Source organism: Artibeus jamaicensis, unplaced genomic scaffold (genome assembly GCF_021234435.1).
Source record: "Artibeus jamaicensis isolate MK-2021 breed Jamaican fruit bat unplaced genomic scaffold, CSHL_Jam_final scaffold_660, whole genome shotgun sequence".
In the NCBI taxonomy this organism is placed as follows: domain Eukaryota; kingdom Metazoa; phylum Chordata; class Mammalia; order Chiroptera; family Phyllostomidae; genus Artibeus; species Artibeus jamaicensis.
This window is the reverse complement of record NW_026522052.1, coordinates 4,203,268-4,224,209: the sequence shown is the minus strand read 5'-3', so window position 1 is coordinate 4,224,209 and position 20,942 is coordinate 4,203,268. Positions and strand designations below refer to the sequence as shown.

The 20,942-nt window shown below is 44.1% G+C and overlaps 1 protein-coding gene across 5 annotated transcripts in view; it reads right to left on the bottom strand.

Moving 5' to 3' along the window:
- OPCML (opioid binding protein/cell adhesion molecule like) overlaps positions 1–20,942 on the bottom strand; it is a 548,902-nt gene that overhangs the window by 266,363 nt on the left and 261,597 nt on the right. The gene's annotated exons all lie outside the window — the stretch shown is intronic.

Below are 20,942 nucleotides of genomic sequence, written 5' to 3'. Positions count from 1 at the left end.
CCAGTTCCCAGCCACAGTGTCTGAATGTTGCAGTTGATATCCCTTTCTCACTGAAGCGGGATTGTGTTAGTCTTTGTAAATTTTCGCCATCTGGCCACTGTGAGAGGAGGTTGGACCTGAAGAGCTAACTACACCAAACACTTCAATCTTCCAAAAGCCTGTGTAAGACTCTGACATTGTTTTTCAAATGGCCTCCTTGACTCCCAACCCTCTGGCTGCCTGCTCAGCCTCCTGTGCCCCGTGGCTGGCCAGCTGCTCGAGTTGCCTTTGTGGAGCACCCGAAGTCCCTGGATGTTCTGTCCCCTTCACCCTTGGTCCTCCATTGGGCACGGGGCTCTGGCTTCCCTCAGGGTTGCTGCAGAGGGAATGCAATGCAACCCAGGAGTCTGTGCAGCTCACTTCCTTTGAAGTAAACTTACCCCCCCTCCCCAAAGACAGGAAGTGATAGGAGGACCGAGTCGGGCCATAAGTTCCCTCTGTACTCTTCCTGACAGTAGTAGACAGGCTCAGGGGACCATCTCTCTGGAGATGGTCTGCAGACCTCCTGTATGGCTGGGTGAAATCGCCTGCCAAGCGGCCAGCCATGACTCTTCGCTGCTCACCACTGACCGGTCCCCAGCATCGGTAAATCATCTCCTTGTATTGCTTCCCACCCTTCTCTTCCTCACTTCCCTTTGCCCTCAATCACTCTGCCCTGGGATTTCACCTCCAAAATAAAACATCAGTATTTATTCTCTGCCTCAGGATCTGTTTTCTAGGGGTCCAGAACTAAGGTCACTTGGTTAAAACATTTCTTAAGAAATGAAATGGGCCTGATTGATCTTATCAATTCATCCATTAAAAAATGGAAGAATAAGTGTGTTAACTAGACAGAAAACTTGCCTGAGAGTGTGAATGACTACGCTCCAGACCAGCTTCCCTGGTTGTGATTTCAGCGCATCACTCTGCAGCTCTGAGATTCGGTTTCATTTCTTTTTACAGCTCTCAAGGTCATAGTAGAAATGTCAGAGATACTCTATTAAGGAAACTTTAATATCAAATACAGTATCATATGAAATTACTTGTCCAGTTCTTATCATTCAATGATATTATTTTTTCTTCCCTTCCCCTTCAAAGAAAGTCATACTCTAGAATTTTTTAAAATTCTTGTTTTTCCAATATCATCTTGATCATTATATTATTATCAGTAAAATGTAAAAAAAAAAAAAACTGACATGCCAAAAAGATTTAATAGCAAATGTAGAAATGATAAAACAGTAAACTGATTATCCTGTTTCATTCAGTGGGACAGGATAATCCTCTCTATCTTAGGCCAATTTTGCCAATGTCCTCATGACCCTGTCTTTCAAACCTTTGGTGTAACTCTGATGGCCACCCTTGCTGGTGCTCACAGCATTCATCTGCTCATCCATAAACTATTCATCAAGGGCCTATTACACGCTGGGCACTACATGGATTACTAGGAGTGAAAAAGTGAACATAAATGGTACACTCTCCACCCTTATGTATCTTAAGGTCCAGTGGAAGAGATGCATTTATTATAAAATTAAAAATATGTATAAATATATATATATACATATACATATATATTTAATAACAATGCAAACAGTGCTTTTAAAAGAGATGGAAATGCAGCCCTGGCTGGTGTAGCTCAGTGGATTGAGTGCAGGCCTGTGAACCAGAGTATCACGGTTTGATTCCCGGTCAGGGCACATGCCTGGGTTGCAGGGGACACATGAGAGGCAACCATACATTGATATTTTTCTCCGTATCTCCTTCCTTTCCCCTCTAAATATAACTAAATAAAATCTTTTAAAAATAAAAATAAAAGAGATGGAAATGCTATGAAATTCTATAATACGCAGTTTTGGCTTAGGAGGTTGAGAGAAGGTCGATGAGGAAGTGGTAGCTGACATAATATCTGAAAGGTTCCAGGAGATGACTGACTAGGTGGACAGGAGAGAAGAACATTTGAGAGAAAGCAGCCAAGACAAAGGCTCTGAGGTAGGAAGGAATCCATGCTGCCCGGGGCACAGGATCTGAAGTGGAGAGTTCTTTTCTCTCAGGCCCGAGAGGCAGCTGTGGATCTGAGTTCCCAGGGAGTACAGGCCATTAGAGATTTTTATAGTTTACCTAGAACCATGGGAAGCCATGGAAGAGACTAAATTCCATATCTGTGTGTGATGATTAGATTCTTTTAGGAGATAATCTGGCAATAGGGATAACTGAACGTCACAAGAGGAAGTGGAGTGGGTCCAGGGGCTGGAAGAGGGGGAGGAAGGGAAAGGGAGTCCCTGTTTCACCAGTACCAAGACTGGGGGTCACGAAGATGTTCTAGAGACCAACAGTGACGATGGTGGCACAACATGGTGAATGCACTTAATGCCACTCAACAGACACTTTAAAGTGGCTAAAATAGTCATTTTTATGTTACATACATTTTACCACTTTAAAGAAAATTTTAAAGAGATATGGCCAAACGATGCAATTTTGTAGTGATTTACGTGGTTGACAATGGTGTCTTGACCTACAGTGTTGGGTAGGGGAGATGGAAAGAAGTGAACAGATTAAAGATGTGTTTCTGGAGAGTAGTGAACGGGATGTGGTGTGGCCGGGAAAGGCTCACTGTTATTGACCATTTATGAGTGTATCTGGTTTCCCGTTAAGAATGAAACCTTCCTCGGCCTTTTCTCCATTCCTCCCCTTAGTCCTAACACAGCATGAATATAACTGACATTTAATAAATGATAGGTAGGTTTATTGATTATTTAAGAAGAGACTGTTTGATATCCAGAGCACATAGACCTACGCAGGGAATCATAGAATGTTTATGGTGAGACTAAAATGGTAGGCTAGCCAGTCATCTGTTGTAACATTTCCCAAAGTAAATTTTAATTAATAGTAAATTCCATAATTTAATTGTGACTATTCTCATTCTTGTCAATGTCCTAACTCCCCATGACAAATATAAAAACAAGAGCAACCTGTAGAAACATACTGGGATTCCATTTAATTCTACCAATTATTATTTAATGCTATCATTCACATTGCACAGTTTAGGTGTTTGTGGTGACAGAATCAGCCTCTTGTCCACCAAGGACAAAGTGTGGAATAGTGAGAAAGAGTATGGAAATAACCCCACAAAAGGCAGATAGAAGATTTACATCATTGTATCCTCAGTAGGTAGCAAAGTACCTAGTGCAAAGACGATGCTCAGTAAATTCTCATCGAATGTGCTACCACATAGTACATATTAACTATTTGGTGAGTGAACAAATGAGACAATGGATATACTGCAATATAGTGAATCCATCTGTGAAGGTATAAAACATGTATTACAAAATGCGTAATCCCAGGCATAAAAGCCTAGAATTTGAGAGCAGAAATGAACTTCGGAGATCATGCACCTCTGCCCCTTTGTTTTGCGTAGCAGGAAACAGATCCAGGGAAGATAATGCCTGTCCCTAAAACAGCAAAAGGATGGATGCTGGAGGAGTTCTCTAGATCTTTTGACTCACCACACTCTGTTCTTACAACCCAGTGATTATTTTCTACAAACGGAGCACTAAGCCCTTGCTTTTTAAAGGATGCCTGCAACATGGTCCCGCCTAAGGACGTACCTTGGCTCCGAAGAAATAAAATGAATCAGGGACCCTAAAAATGATCAGCAAATGAAGAAAAGGCAGGCTGGTGGCCTGAAAACTTATTTCAGCACAGATGTGCTGAATTTACTCACAGAGAGAAGCTGAGGCATTGAGGAAAGAGGCTTCCTGAGCAACCCGTCAGGTGGCTTGTAGAGGGCATGCTATCAAAACACAGACGCAGCCTCCTACCTCTTTACCTAACTAAGGGCAAGGTGACATCCTGGCAGTTGTGGCCACAGGCGAAGTAGGACTCCCATACTTGGAGCTCTCCCACTGACACCCAGGTCCACCATTCATTACCATAAAGCCCACCCCTGCATTCTTCCATGAAATAGCAATGACTATTTCATGAATATTAGCCCCTCTTACTTAGTTGTATTCTATTAGAACCTAAAGGTCCTGAATTCCAAAGGAAACCTTTCACTTCTAAGAGAGAACTGATCATCATGTTTGCAGGCCAACTAAATGTAAATGTATGCAAATGTCCTGCCTGCCAAAGTCGGCCTGGCCCTCAGCCCCTTCCAGAGAGGCTTTCCCTGCTGCAAAGGGTCCAGGAGCCCTGCCTGCTTAGAGAGAAAGGATTAAGGAACAGGCAGGCAATGAAGAAATCAATGGAAGAGGAAAGGGAACAAGGGACAACTTTAGGAGGCAGTAAAGTAGGGGAAGAAGATGTAAGCACAGCCGTCCTGTGCGAAGGCAATAAATGACCGAACCACCAACCCTGCTCAGCTAGCATGGGAATTGCTTTATTCCAGGTAGCGGCAACCTGGGGAACATTTACTTGGTTGGAGACAGAAAATCACTGCAACGTAATAGTTGCTGAGGAAAATTGGCATAGGTTCCAAATTGTATTATACCTAGAAATCAGTTTCCCTTTCCTGATGTCAGAGAAGCCTATAAAGCCCTCTTGCTGCGGTCACCACAGGCACTTTGTAGCTGATGCCTTTCTTGCCAGAACCTTCACACCAGTCTGCTCGCACTGGCAGAGCTGCCCCGTCGGAACCCCACAGAGGGCTGCAATAGCAAAGGGTGATAGAAAGGAGTAGAGCAGGGTACGCATAACGGGTGACCTCCCAATTGTCCCGGAGTCTGAGCATGGGGGACACACCGAAAACCCAGAGCAAGCGGCACGTCATCTCAGCCAACAGGAAAGGAGCAGAGTGGTGAGGACTGGGGCGTGCCGGTGGGAAGCTTGGGCTATGGACAATGGAAGAAAGACTTAGAAGACCCAGAATCAGCACAAGATTAGAGACAGGCCAGGCTGGAGCAGAGATGAACACTGTCGTAACTGCTCTTGACTTAAGAATCCATTTATAGCCTATTGAGGAAGGAGGGACTGGTAGTTACCACCAGACTCACATGATAGCTATACCTGCATAACATGTAATTCACAATTTACTTCTGCATGGACACATGCCAAAATCAATTTGTTTCCATTCCCCTGAAGCAAATATTTCTATCCACCTTATTATTAAATAGTTATTGATTATTCATTACATGCCAGACACATTCAATAAGCATTTTTGAGCACCTAGTCTATGTTAGGCCTTGTGCCATCCATGGGAGGTAAAGGTGTGGGTTTTTTAGTGAGGTGAAAACTCTGTCCCCATCTTCATGGTGAGGGATTCAAATGTGTCACTCACTGGTGACAGCATCATGTGACAGAGATAGACCCAGGAGTGAGCTACTCAGAAAGCCTGAGCTCATGCAACACCTCCAGTATTGACAAGGGGAAGCCCCTGAATAGGCGGATACACTGGGGCCCCAGGGGGGTGCCCTGGGAGGGAGAGCGAGGGAGGTGGTCACACCCTCTTGTGGCTTTCATGGTCAGCCAGTCTCACTGCACCACCTAGCGAAGGCTCAGAACTGCCCCAGACACATACCCTGTCTCTGGAGCTTCTAAGGAGAAGTCGTGCTCTTAATTACTATTGGGTGAATTCAGAGCAGTCCAGTCTCTCCACGGAGCTGCCGGTATGCGTTCCCCAGGGCTCCACAGCTGTCAGCTAGGTACAGCTAGGGCTCACAGCTGTGAGCAGGCACAACGTGGACCCGGACGGAGTCTGAGGGGCTGGCAGGGCCACTGAGACCCTACAGTGACACTCAAGTGACTTTGTATTTGAAATGACACCACCTCATGATCACGTACATTCCTTAGGGGCACACGAGATGAAACACAAAATAGGGGCTGAGGGGACTGGAGTCGAAAGAAAGAATACAAAGCTCCTGATTAAAAGGAAGCCCGGCCCACACCTGCGGGGCACTGCATTCTCACCTCTCCCTTCCTCCTGTGCACAGCTCCGCACCTTCATCTTGAGGGGCCAGTGCGAAGCCACGAGGTCTCACTTCAGTGTGCCCCCTCATCGAAGGTGCTCTCACCCCCTGCCTGGCACTTACTCAAAGTGAGTTTCTTTTGCAAGTCGCCTGGTGATTGCTCCCCCCTGGTTTTTCTCAGAGCAATTTTTGGGCATCTTCCTGATGGTCTGACCTTAATTGCATTTTCCTGTATGTGCCACCGCAGTCAGGATGCAGTTTAATAAAAGATTTTCAAGCTGCTGGGCCCACTCTTCCCTCCCCATCTACATCTTAGGCAGTAGATTTTAAGCCTTATTTTAAGGTGATTGATTTGGTGTGTTTTCCACTTTCTTTCCTGCTGTGGAGACGTTTTGCCTCTATGTGTGATAAATTTTTTTTTAAGGAACTTTGATTTTCCTGTCCCCTCACTTTACACCCTGCTGCTGCAGAGCCAAGGACTGGGAAGCTTTACTCCTCAAGTGGCTACTTTGCGTTCTCAGATTCTGTTATTCGTTGTTGGTGTGTTGAATTAACCATGGCCAGGCTTGGGCTTGTCACTTAACACTCACATCGGTGGGTGTTTAAAGTGGGCCCTGGGGGACTGAATGCTGCAGCCACAGACATTTTCTCTTTTGAAACTGGAGCATAGACTTTTATTTTATTTTATCTTATTTTGGATGCTATAGCAATAAAGAGAACTCATTACAGATTAAGCTATTTGGTAATATAGTGGTGTCCTCTTGAAGGTGTGGTCTCAGGTAGGTCTCTAAGTTTTGCATCTCTTTACACAAGTCATATTTATGCAAGGACAGAAGACTCTCAAGAAAAACAAAACCTTCAACCAAAGCTTTCAGGATGATTTAGTGGCTATTCTTCTATTGCCTTAAAGTTATCTACTTCATCTCTTTGTTTTCTTCAGTAAGAATAATTTATTTATATGTGTGTGTGTATGTATGTATTTTTTCAGAGGTACTTCTTGGATATGAAACTATGAAGTTATTTAAACAATATCAAAAATAATTGGAAAATAAATGTTTTTAAAGATTGTGTTTATTTATTTCTAGAGAGAGGGGAAGGGAGAGAGAAAGAGGAGAGAAACATGAATGTATGACTGTCTTTCATGTGCACCCAGATAGAGACCTGGCCTACAACCCAGGCATGTGCCCTGATGGGGAATCGAACCAACAATTCTTTGGTTTATAGGCTGACACTCAATTCACTGACCTACATGAGCAGGGCAGGGGAATTTTTAAAAAATACAACAAGAATGACATACAGCTCAAGGATAGGGGACATCACACACATATTGTTATATGCTCAGAAGATGGCATGATTCTCCCATCACTGTCCACAAAGTCCACTATAGTCAGTGAGACAGGTGACCAGTGGCTCCATGTCTGTGTGGTAGAACCATGTTTGAATGGGATGGTGGGTAGTTCTAACTGCAGCTGTTCCCCCCTTACCTGTGGTTCCACTTTTTTGAGGTTTCAGCTACATGAGGACAACATGGCCTGAAAATACTAGACAGAAAATTCCAGAATTAAACAATTCATAAGGTCTAAACTGCACACAGTTCTGAGTAGCATGATGAAATCTTGTGCTGTCCCGCTCCATCCCGTCTGGGACATAAACAGCCTTTGAATATCCAGAACATGCAGGCTGTACATGCTCCCTGCCCCCTAGTCACTTAGTTACCCTCTGGGGTATCAGATGGACTGTCCTGGTGTAGCTGCTCTTGGACTCAAGCCACCTTGTTTACTTAGTCATGGCCCCATAGTGCAGTAGTAGTGGTGCTGGCAATTCAGAGATGCCGAAAGAAAGCCGTAAAATGCTTCCTTTAGGTGAAAAGGTATGTACAAATAGGAAAAAGAAAACACATACAGGCTTCAGTGCTATCCTCAGTTCCAGACATCCACTAAGGGTCTTGAAACACATCCCTCCCTGCGAAGTGGGGACTAGAATATCACTGAATCACCCTCGCATAGTACCTGTTGTGCAGCCTCAGAGGTATTTTTAGAAGTGAAACAAGCAGCCTAAAACAAATAATTGTAATATCTCTCTTTGCACAGGACCTAGTAAAGAATAGTGTGCTGTCCACTTAACGCGCAACAGTCTTGATAAGGAGGTGCAGCCAGCTTTATCACCCACGAGTTACAGATGAAGACACTAACCCTCAGCTGGGGTAAGTAACTCATTTAAGGTCACAGAGCCAGAAGCCCAAGCAGGAGTTAAATTTTGCCTGCTTCTTATCTAGAAGCAGGCCCATAAGTGTGTTTCTTTTCTGTGTATGCTTGATTATCATTAATACTACCTTTTCTATAGGATTGACCTTGATATTCCAGCACTTGGAACACAAGCCCAACCATTTATTGCCAGAGATGGGATTAGTTCTTGCTGCTGGTGTGGGGAGAATGGGGAGATGTGGATAAGGGGGACCTGGGGGCTGTGTCCGAGCCTCCTGTCCCATTTACATGATGGCATCAGACAATCTCTACCTGCCTCTTGTAGAGAACACGCTGAAGGAGCTACAGCAAAATAGCAGGAAAGCAAGTGTACAGGGGGCCATTTTTGGAGAGAACTGTAGGGTGTCCTGGGCATCAGGATGCAATGTGGGTTGCTCAGGAGAAGCCTACATGGGGCACCGAGTGATTCTGAGCTCAGCCCATAGTCTCCCTGAGTCCATTGGGGAGGTATCCTCAGTCCATTGAGCCCTTGGCTGGGCTCCTGCAGTCTCCTCTTCCTCTTGACCACTCCCCCATTTTCCTGCTTCCTTTGTTCTTGTTCTCATCCTCTGTCTTTATTCTAATCCTCCATTCATCTCCGTGGCCCTCTTTCTGTTCTTTCATCTCCCTCCCTAACCACCTTTTTTTCCCTAAATCTCCCTGGCCCTCTTGTGCCCACTCCCGTGCCCACCACCTCCCTGGGCCACTTCAACTCCTATTAAAAGAAATGGCAGGTTGTTGGGGACCTCTCTGCCTGGTTTCAGGAATTGTAACTGCACCCTGTGGCTAAGGATAAAGGAGCAACCTCCAGAATTTGAGCCATAGGAGACAAAGCTTGTCTCTGGTAGCAAATGCTGCCTCAGTTTCCTCCCTGTCCTCAAAGAATGGTCAGAAGTCAATGACAGGTAAGTCTCCTCACAGCGAGGGGCAACCTAAGCCAGACTCAATCACTTGGGAGGCCATCATGGAAGGACTTGGTGGGCTGCAACAAAGAGTGAGCAATAAACCCTTGCCCCCCAGCTGTGTGACATTGCCTGTGTCCCCTTGTCCTCTAGGAGAAGCACTTCCTGGCTCTAATCCACTTAAGCCTGAAAACCTGATGGGGAGGGGTGCAGCTCCTGGCCTTGCTAGAGCAAATCTGGGAAGAAACTTGGCATAAGGAAGAATTCCTTAAAAATCCTGTGAAACCTGCTTTGTTAAGAGTGCTTTCATTCATATAAGGGTCTGAGCAGGAAATGATTATGTCTCCCAAAGTTCTGCAACCCCTTCCTGATAGACTCTGAATCAGATTAAGCCCTCAGATTTCTTTGAAATGTTATCTACTGTTTGATCCTTGCCACCCTGTATTCCTGTGTATTACAACCCAATAAAAGCCCCTGGAGGAAGGGGCTCAAGGCCTTTTTCCTCAGAGAAACTGACCACCTCTCCTCCCCAAGCAGATCATGTCTTGGTAGTGTTTACTTTCATCCATGGCAGACGGGGGGACTTGGAAGAGTCCCCCCCACAGCAGGTGTCATGCAGAGCCCCACATCCTCTCTTTCAAAAAGCTCAGTTTGAGCAGCATTGAAGAGCTTGGCCAAGGAGAGAAGCCATGAGTGTAACTTCTCTTAATAATAAATTACGTGTAGGATCTATATCCTGAACAAAAATGAACTTAACTCTGTCCGAGGGAAACCAAACATCTTGTCCTGGAGCAACCTGTGCCTTGCAAATGGCACACATCCTGGCTGCTATCAGACTCGGGCCACTGCAGGGGGTTAGAAACACAATAAGTCCATGTGGATGTCCCCTTTGGCATTTCCGGGGCACAGAAGATCTCATTTTTAACCCACAAATTCACTTAAAATCTGTGCTTTCCCATGAAAAATTAAAAAAACTAAAAGAACCAATAACAATACTATAATCAATGACTATATCTATTCTAAGATAGAACTTTTTCTATTTTAGTACTGACCTCAGGGAAGGTGGCATTCTGAGTGCAGTATTTCTGCAGTTCTGTTAATATTTACAAACCAGGCAAAGAGAACACCCTTCTACTTTCAACTAACAATAATCCAATAATAAAACTCGAACTCTCTGTAGATGCATATAGCTCACTTATTTGGGGATTTTAGATGATCCAGGTGGCTGTTATGTTGTTTTTGATAGGCAAGGAATCCACTGGAACAGAAATTAAGAAGGAATTAAGAAAATAACATAAGTGTGAAGAAAGAAGAATTGAAAAAAGGGCAAAATCTCCACTCCAACAATATCTTCCTCTAAAGCTGTTTATGATAAAAAGAGGATTAGGTAGCTTGTATTCCAGATATATGAAATTAAATCCCTGGCCCCTTTACTCAGACACACGGAAGCCTAAGGACATCAATTCTCTCCTGACAAAATAGCCCTCGGGAAAAGGAGTCCTCCTGGCAGTGTGCCATCCGGCTCTTATAAACTGTTAACTGTGGTAATGAACCAATCCAAGAGACATATTAATAATGACATGAAGAGACACATTTATTGTTGATTGTTGAGATGGTGGCAGATTTATAGCCAGCTTGCCAGGAGGGAGGGCTTGGCCCAGAAATGGTGCAATTAAAAACAAATTGAACACTGGGACAAAGAATCAATAATCTAACAGGGCAACTTTTAGTTTGCAAAATACAAATATAAATTAATTGACCTGAACACAGTTGCTAACTGGTCATTAATGTCTTCTTGCTGGACAATCAGAACACCTATTCATCCCATTGTGTTGACCAACCACAAGAGGCTGGGTGGTGAACTTCCAGGGCTGCCTGCCATGGCTGCCCTCTGGGACATCTCCTTTGGGAGCGATTTCCAACACCATTAAAGGAAAGTAGCTGTGTCACATCTTTCTCTTAGAAGCTATAATTATGAAAAAAATTTAAGATTTACTAAGCACTTCCTTGTTCAATAGAGATGTGTTTGTGCCTACAGTATGCAGCCATCTATCCTAGCCATGCAGTGACAAACATCATAAATACAAGGTGGATGCTGCCTTTTGTGGTGTGGTCTCTAGTAACAGCCACTTTAGGACATGATGCTATTATTTTTATTGATTTGTAAGTTTTTTTTTCTTATTTTTCAAATTTTATTATTATTTTTACTTTTTAATTTTTTTAATATTAAATTTTATTTAGTTACTTTTCAAGTACATTTTTTTATCTATTTCTCCCATCCCACCCCACCCCCCCAATTTGTAAGTTTTAATATAAGTTTATTAAATAGCTACCACTATGGTCATGCTAATTCAGATTGCAATCCATAAGCTCTGCCTGTATAAAAGTGATGGAGCCAACTCTGGTTCTTGTCTCCAAAAAATTATAACCTAGAGAAGAAATAGAGTGAGATCCACCAATAGCTGAAATATGAAATGAAAAGTTGTAAGTATCATAGGGAAGTGTGGGTAATAGTGCATTGGAATACCAAAGAAAGACTTTAGCTTTGGGGATTTAGAAATTCTAAAACTGTGCTGTTCAATGTGACAGCCATCAGCCTGTATGGCTATTTTTAATTAAATTAGTTAGAATTAAACAGTACTAAAATTCAGTTCTGTAGTCAGGCTAGACACATCCCAAGTTCTCAATCATCACTGGTGGTGAAAGGCCATGGTGTTGGACAGGGAAGACATGATATACTTCATCAACACAGGGCAGTGGGACAGAGCTGCCTGGGGAGGGGCACTGCTCTGAGGGGTCTGTGGAGTTCAGATATCCAGGGAAAGGAGTGTTCACAATGGATGGATCAGGTGGGAAATGGAAAAGAATGCAGGACCCTGGGGTGGGGGCCTTATAGGGAGTGTTTGGCTAAATCGTGCGCGCGATATAAAAGTTAGAGTGCGTGGAATAGTAGAAAGTTAGAGTGGAAAAGTAGGTTGGGCTCTGACTTATTTAGAACTTGGAAACATGCTCTAAGACACATTGAATTTATTTTATCATCAATAGGGAGTCATTAAAATTATGAGTAAGGGAAGTGACAGATCAGATGTGTGCATCAGGAACATTCAGTCATCAGTGCTAAATGGATCCGAGGGAGGCAGAGACTGAGGCTCGGGCAGCAATTAGAGTGAGACTGTGAAAAGGCATTGGGGACTGAGACTCCACATTTTGTCTGCAGTGGTTGTGGGAACAGAAAGGAAAAGAATGGACTTATTGGACATGACATCTGCTTGGATGGAGAAGGTAAAGAGAAAGAAGCAGCAGGGCTCAAGCCACAGTTTTATCCACGGATTGTATGTCCATAAGTAGGAATGTGAATTAAAGGAGGAAGGGCAAGTTTTGGAGTGAAAACATAAGTTTAGTGTGGGACATGTGAAGATATCTATGGGATACCCAAGTGGAAGAGTTCAAGAAAATATTAGAAATAAAAGCCTGGAATTAAGGAGGAAGTTAGGATTTAGGAGTCAATGATGCACACCTGACATTAACTTCAAGAAGGAAGTAATAATTACTAAGATAAACAAAGTAAAGGAAGAAGAACAGGCATATGGAGGACAGATCCAGATTGCAGAGATGTTAGAATGAAATCATTTTGAGAGCAAACATGGCAAAGGAAGCATGTGTGTTGTAAATGAACTGGTGTATTAGTCCAGTCTTCTTATTAAAAGGGATGGAATCAAGAGAAAGTTTCAAGAAGAGGTTAAGGGCATGCTTAAACTGTAAACTGAGCAAAGCCCAAATCAGATCTCTCTACTTACGAGCTGGTGACCTAAGGCAATTTCTTTAGCCTATCTGAGCCTTAATTTCCTTACTGAACAATGAGGAAAATGTGTCCCACCTTCTGGGGTTAATGGGAACATAGAATTGTATTGTTTCTGTAAAGGAACTGCCATATTAAGTACTCAGTGCATGATAGCCATGGTTCTGAAATATTAAAAAAAAAGAAACATATCCTTGCCCTGGCTGGTGTGGCTCAGTTGGTTGGAGCGTAGTGCTGCAAACTAAAAGGTGGGTGGTTCAATTCCCAGTCAGGACACATATCCAGGTTACAGGGTCATCCCCCAGCTGGGGCATGTACAAGAAGGCAACCGATGGATGTTTCTCTCTCACATGGATATTTCTCTCTCTCTCTCTCTCTCTCTCTCTCTCTCTTTCTCCCCCTTCCCCACCCTCTGCAATGAAAAAAAAAGTCTTTGGGTGAGGATTAAAAAAAACACTCTGGACTGGTTTTCTTGTAATTATTTTACTTCACTTCTATTGGTCTCCAATTTTTCTACCTATAAAAGAGAATTCTCAGTGAGTCAAAGGCTTTTTGATACCTTGATGAGAAGCCAGAACAGAAATAAGTACAAAGGACAGTTACTGTTGCCAAGACTCTGTGTTTGAGGTAAAACTTGTTAATAGAGGTGCACAGTCAGGTTCGAGGATGTGAGTCAGGTGCTCTGACTATGTGTACACTTGCTACATGTAGGAGAACATTGCCACACCAGACTCACAGGTCACTCTGGTACTGAGCTGGGACTAACTACTCTTGTGGGTGGTAAAGCTCGAACTCTTACGTGGGATCCTGACTAAATGCGCGTCATGATATCTGTCAGGAGAACTTGTGAGCATTTACTAATTTACCTTTCTAAAGATTGCGTCCCCCGCTCACAACAACGGGAAAGTTGTCTTTGCTTTTAAATTTTTTTTTAGCTACTGACAGACTGGACTCTTAGGAAATAAACTGAGATTATCACACACACTAAGTAGAACAGCCCTGACTGGTGTTGCTCAGTGGGTTGGGCATTGTCCCGAAAGGCAAAAATTCAATGTTTCCATGCCCATTCCGGGCACATGCCTGGGTTGCAGGCCAGGTCCCCACTATGGGGCATTCGAGAGGCAACTGCACATTGACGTTTCTCTCCCTCTCTTTCTCCCTCCCTTCCCTTCTCTGTAAAAATAAATAACTAAAATTATTGAAATAATATATTGAGTAGAACATTACAGGCATTTCATTTCCTCCTTCATCTCCACATCAGTGATGATGCTGAGAACAGACTTCATGATTGTTGCATTTATTTAAGTCTGTTGCAAATAAGACGGAAGACAGCTGCAGGCTGTGCCCCTTCTCCTTCTGGCTACTGTGTGTGTCACCAAACCAGATGCTGAGACAGGCAGCACCAACTTGGATCATGTGGAAAAGTACCTGTTCCTTTGCTTCAAAACAAGCCTACAAACTTTCAAAGCCAGGAGCCTCAGGTGGGACTCGCAGTCAGGGCTGGACCAATGCAGCCCTGACAATGTGTTCATCTAATGTCAAATTATGCTTTGGTCTCACTCGCCTTGGAAAATCGCAACTCTTCCAGTTTCTATATTAAAAGATTAGAAGTGTTTCAGGAGGAATTGAACCTACATATTTAATGGAGGTGGGATACAATCTCCTAGACCATGAAAACAACAGCCATGAAAACTGTGTGCACACACGTGTGGCTGTGTGTGTGTGTGCGTGTGTGTGTTATGATCTTAGTTTCCAAGCAGAGCAGAGGAGAGCCCCATATTCTACTCATAACAATGGGAGCAGAAGCTCGTAGAAGGAGACATGTTATAAATAATTGTGTGTATGTGTGTATTTTACAAAATGTGGTTTGGACTGTGTTGTCACCAACTACACATGATGTAAAGAAAGTACGGTACCCTAGCTGCTGTAGCTCAGCTGGTTGGGCATGTTGTACAGAGGACAAGGTCACCAGTTCAGTTCCTGGTCAGAGCACATGCCTGGGATATAGGGTTGGTCCCTGGTCTGGGCATGTACAACAGGCAACCAATCAGTGTTTCTCTCCTTCTTTTTCTCCCTCCCTTCCCCTGTCTCACAAATAAATAAAATCTTTTTTAAAAAAAGAAAAGAAAGGTGTGGTAACCTAGGAGATCAGATGGATGTGAACATGAATTCAGGCTAAACAATGTGCCAAATTCAGATAAAAGCGGTAGGACCACTGCCAGGGAAACGTGAGCATGCCTTCACCCCAGGCCTGACACGGGAGAACGTGGTCGAGGAGGGAGGCTGCGTGGGAGGCCCTTCTTGTGGAGGGTGACTTGAGACCCCTTCCTCTGTTGGGTGCAGAGGGCATCCTGAAGGAAATGATTGCATTCCTGACCTGTTCTAATTTGCAGTTGCCATGGTTGTGGGCTGTGGAGGTCAAGCATGTTGGGGTGGAACAGGGAGAGGGAGCGTGCCTGTCTTCCCCACCCTCTCCCACCAAAAGGCAGTGGCTGACAGCATGGGTGAGCAGTGCTACATGGAGTACAGAGATGCCTGCATATACAAAATCCTCTAGAGAAACTGCACTGACAAATCATGAAATGTAATAACCAGAAAGGGCTTCCTCCCTTCAGTCCAACCCTTCCATTTTAAAGCCAAGGAAAGGGTATCCAGAGGGGTTTTTATACTTATTCTGTCCTGTGGATCCTTTGGCCTGTGTGCCTTCTTTGTCCATATACATAGAATGGAAGGCTTCTAGACCCCTTTTCACAACCTTATTTTCAAATGCAAAATAATTAGTAACAATCATAACAATAACAATAATAATAAATATAAGAATAAGATATGCGCATGTGTTTCACAAGGAAATCAGTTACATGGAAGTTCATTCTCACCCCGGGATAAAAAGCTAGAAAGGAAACATTGTGAAGACATAGGCCTGGGTCAGGGCAGAGCTCAGGCTGGGGGACGAGCCTCCGGATGCCCTGCCTCGGTCATTTGCTCTTCTCCACCCGTCTCTGTGAAGAGCAGGTGTGATGATGATTGAAAATAGAGGCCGTGGGAATTAAACGTATTTCCAGTTGACCGTCTGCTTTTCTTTAGGCCCACGATTATACATGCTCATTTAAATGACTGTAATATTGGGGAGAAGTGGGGAAAAAGAGGTTAGTTTTAAAGGAAGAGTTGAAAATTAGCAAAACTGTGACCTGTCTGGGCAGCCGGAGACCTCCAGGGGGGTCCTGTTCATGGTGGCTTTGGGCCACCCCAGCGACTGTCTGCTTAGTCATCACCCTTATCAATAGTGCCTCAGAGTGGTTATGTTTTTCTCCGAAATAGTAACAGTTACCTGTCTTTATACTTGGTTTCAGTTAGAACCAGACCACTGTCTGGTATGTGAACAAAATCCTGCTTCTAGAATGAAAACACCTGGCGTTCAAAGGTGCTTTGGCACTTACTAGCTACTGTAACTTGGACCAATTTCTTCAAATCTTTTCTTGGAATTAGGTAACTGTCTGTTCTGCTTCCCAGGGCTTTGTGAAGAAATATCAAGATAACGCATGGAACGTGCTTTCACTGTTTTCATTTGAATGGTGCTCTTCTGGAGACAAGTCTGGTGAAGAGAATTTAAAGCATTTAGAAGCGTTGGGCAAGTTTTTAACCTTCTAAGCCTCATTTTCCTTGTTTATGAAATGTGAATGTGACGTAGAGTTTGCAGAGTTGGTGTAAGAGTCTTCTGAGAGGAGATTTACACTGTATAATTCGGGTCCAGTGAAGAGACTGGCTGGACTCAGCAAAACTCGGGACCAGGCTAGCTGGCAGAGCTGACTTCTCTACTACTAAAAGGAAACTTGGGTCCCAACCAGTCTCACCTGACCTGACTCCAGGCTCACAAACCTGAAGTCTTCGGTGACACAGAAATTGAATCAGCTTGCTATAGAGTGTCAGATGTGCTAAGCTAATGTAACTCATCATTTCTAGCTCTTTATCTAAAATTGGGTTTAGCAGGAGAAATTCATTCCATGGAAGAAAACACCAGGTAGTAAACAGATTAGTGAACTAAGTCAAGAGAGCAGATTATGAATAACAAGACCCTGGTAGCAAAGATCCACCAGCTTTTCCTGTGTACTGACCATGACTGACAACTTGAGGCAACACAGGGATATTCCCTAGTTTCAGAATGCTAAGCACTCACAACAATTAGAATAACAATTAGATACTGGATTCTCAGATGGGCCATGTTTTTAGTACTTACATATAGGGTAAAGAGGTAACATTTAGAATGTGTGTCCCTGAGTGGATGAACTACTGGTAATTTAATTCTCTTCTTTGCTGCTTTCTCTCTCATCCTCTCTGCACTGTTCATTGTGGTTTAGCATCCTACCCGAACCACAGCTAATTTTCTACCTTGAGCTTTGTCCTCAATTTCTTCTCGTACAGCGCAATCTCAGTAGCAGGAAAAAAAAGACAAGTGGAAAATTCCCATGGATCTAGGTGAGCAAAGTAATTTCAGGCCTTCCGGGTGGTGAGGATGGTAGAGTGGGCAGGAAGAACACTGACCTTGGAGTCACATGGCCATGGTTCAAGACCCAGTTCTGCCGCTTACTCACAGGAGACACTGACTGGTCTCTTAATGTCCATGAGCTGCAGTAACCTAATTTGCAAATGGAGATAACAGTCATTGGCCTATAGCCTCTCAGGGATTGTTGTGAGGGTCAAATGAGACAGATTGTGACCAGTGCTGTGAAGTCCTAAATATGCGCACTGGATTTGTGTTATCTCTGTGATAACATGTCTCTTAGCTTGTCACAGGGAAGACCCCCATCCCTCCAGGGAACTAACTATTCCCACTTACTGTCCACTCCAAGTCACCTGCATAGTGTCTAGCACAGTCCTCGCTCCCCTGTGCTCGCAAGAGCTCTATGATCACTGCCTTCTTATGCCATTTCATTTGCTGCATCAATCTCTTCTTCTGGGCATTTTATGGACATATACTAAGTGCCTCAGACACTGTGCTATGCACTAGGGATAAATATAAGTAAGTTTTGCTTCCTGATGTTCTAGGAATAGTCCATCATGGAAAACTCACTCTCATGCTAGTAAATTCAAATTGGGTCTCAAACATGCCCCTTCTGGTCTTGTGTTACACCTGTTCCTTAGTTCTGTAATACTGGTGTGATGTGTGTGTCTTCATTATCCCTAAGCTTAGCAAGTCTAATGCTTTCCTTTCCTAGCAGCACAAGAGCCTAACTCCACAGCTATGAGCAAGGCCATCAGCATTTCCCCATTGAAAAAGTAGGTGGTAGAAGCTCTTAATTTTTCTTCTTTCAAGGCACTAACATTAATTCTCTCAACTATTCTTGGATGATGGTTCTTAGAGGAACCTTCTTGGTTCCTACAGGTAATCCCACAGCCCACTCTGAGCACAACTATTGGGTGACAGGAGTAACTTATTCCTTGTGTCTCCAGCTTCTCTCCGCTTTGCCCCATCCCATACAGGGCTGCCCAGTGGATTTTCCCGCCCAACTAATCTGACTCTGCAGCAATATTTTCCCCTGGGTTGGGATTCCCTGGATACCCAGGTGTACAGCCTCACTCATACTATCACACACACTCACATGGTGCCTTGAAATGATCCCTTTAGTGGCCAAGATGTAGTTTGTGTATCAGTGATAATATTTTAATGAATGCAGCTTTTCTCAGAAGGAAGGAGTTAAGAATTAATTCCATCAGCTATGTAGCAAAGGCCACCAAGTAAAATAGTAAGGACAGGCTCTGAGGTGAGAGCCTCACCTCATCTTTCAGTTCCTCACGTTGTAGAAGGAATAATGAAGCCAGGGGCCCATGGGATTGGTCCCCCTTCTCTAATGACACTTGGTTGCCAACATTGATGAGATTCTAATATTCTCAAATGGACTGATGATAAATAAACACCTTTTTTTTTTTTTATCCTAAATAGACAAGTTGCAGCTCGGAAATTTTTCAGTTTTTCTCATTGCAAAATCAATACCCATCAGCAGTTTGAAATTAAAGGCAAGATTAGGCCTCAGTTTTATACAAGCCATATTGTATTCCAGAAGCTTTCTACAAAGTCAGATAAATCTTCTTTAAGAGGATTAGGAAACTTTCATTATCTTTATCTAACCTGAACTAACACTAAGTCTGAAAAATTAATCTATACACTGGACAAAAGCCGATAGTTGCTGGGAAGAAGGAGGACTCTTGGACATCCTTCTAATTGAGCAGTGGAGTCTCTGCTTCCACCCTCTGGAAAATCCAATGGGCCTCAAAAGGAGGAGCGAGCCACCCCATTGTCAATCAAGACAGAGGAGAAGGCAGCACTCCGAGGTCTTTTTTTTCAGCTCTGAGTGAACGTAAAGATCCATCTGCTAACTGTTCCGAGAGAAGGTCCTCTCCTCTGCCTCCACCCTCCCAGTCTTTTAATCGACAGCACCAGCTACCTCCGACTCCCAGAGCTACAAGAGGGACTTGGCCTGCACGTGGAGCTGGGGAGGGACCTGAACCCTGGAATCAAAGACTGCTGCTCCACCTCTTGCCTGTGTGCAGACCCTTCCTGACCCAATGTTTAAGGCCAACAGGGAGACACCGCTGGCTGCTGTGTCCAGCCCCAGGCACAGCTGCCCGTGCCTTGTAAGGACACTGCCCCCGAAGCGCTGCACTGCTGGCATTCATGGCCTGCATTGACTGTGACATGCCTATACAACCTGTCTGTTTCGTGAAAATAGACAGGTTGTCTATTTGAGTCTGTATGCTGCCTGACAGTTGTTTTTTATTCCAGTACCACATTTCCTGAATTTGAAGAGAACTTTGCTATCAAGGCCACGAGAACACCACAGAGGTATCAACTGCCAATGCCGAGAACTTTTGATCTTCTGCCCCCAAGGCCAGGTGCCAGGCGGGGGATAGAGAGCTCATCCTCCACTGTCATCTGCACCCCCAGACATGTTGAACAGGCATTGCAGCTCATCTCTGATGACTGATCTCACCGCCTCCTCCCCGCCCTCTGAGGAGGAGCATTGGTAGTGACAGTTGTCTCTACCTCCAGATGGCAAACTGTCTTACAGCGCCAAAGCAGTGATCGTGACCAAACCATACCCCTGGGTGGGACATGTGTGGAGAAGAGAAACAGCAGAGTGTACAGACGTCTGTCATATGGCAGGCTGCTCTGGGGCCTGAGAGCATGAGGGGGTGAGAGAAGGGATTGGGAGCAGGACGAGGCACGGCTTGGAGCAACAGGGCAGCACCAGGGCCTGTGCCGTACAGACAGACAGCACTCTGGCCCGGCACATGCTATTAGAAATGGCTCAGAGTCAGAGACCCAGGGGCTGTGCTGGCAAAGAGCTGCCTCCTGAACTGTATGAGTGACTGAAGCAGGAAGAGACATGAACCCTCACTCTAGCTCCCCATGACACCAAATGAAACAAGCAACACCAGATTTTCTAGAAAAGCAGGATCAAGAGAGTCCATATCAACTAAGTGAGGATGCCATACACATTTCATAAGCTCACAAATCTGTTGTATTTGCTGCAGATGGAATCTGATAAAAGGCAGTTACTAAAGATTAAATCAGACACAGTGACTCCTTCCAAGAGCTCAGTTCATGGTCCCAAGACACTAGTATAGGAGACCCTGAGAGGCCCGCCCACATCTCTCACCTGGTGGAGGAAGGACAGAAGGATGTGCCCTTGGAGGACGGGAGCTGGCTTAACCCTTCATTGTTACCATGAGTCGAAACTGACATAAACTGCTTTACACAGTGATGGAGAGGTTTGTGCAGTTAGCTGGGAGCAGTTCAAACTATGTTTGTATTGCTGCCTTGTTCTTAAATGGTTCTCAGATTCTCCTAACTGCTACCTGAACGTGTTTCTAGTATTTAACAGTTGATCCCTGAGATTCTAACATTTCTTCAGCCCCATTTTTTTCCTACAAAGTGCAATTTGAATAAAAAATATCAAATATTATGCCTGGGTTATACCAATTCAGATTTTTTGAAAAGGGAGAATAAGAGAGAATGTCAGGGATTCGATTCCCCCTTTTTAATTACATAGATTCATTTCCACATACACTTGGAAATACGATTCTG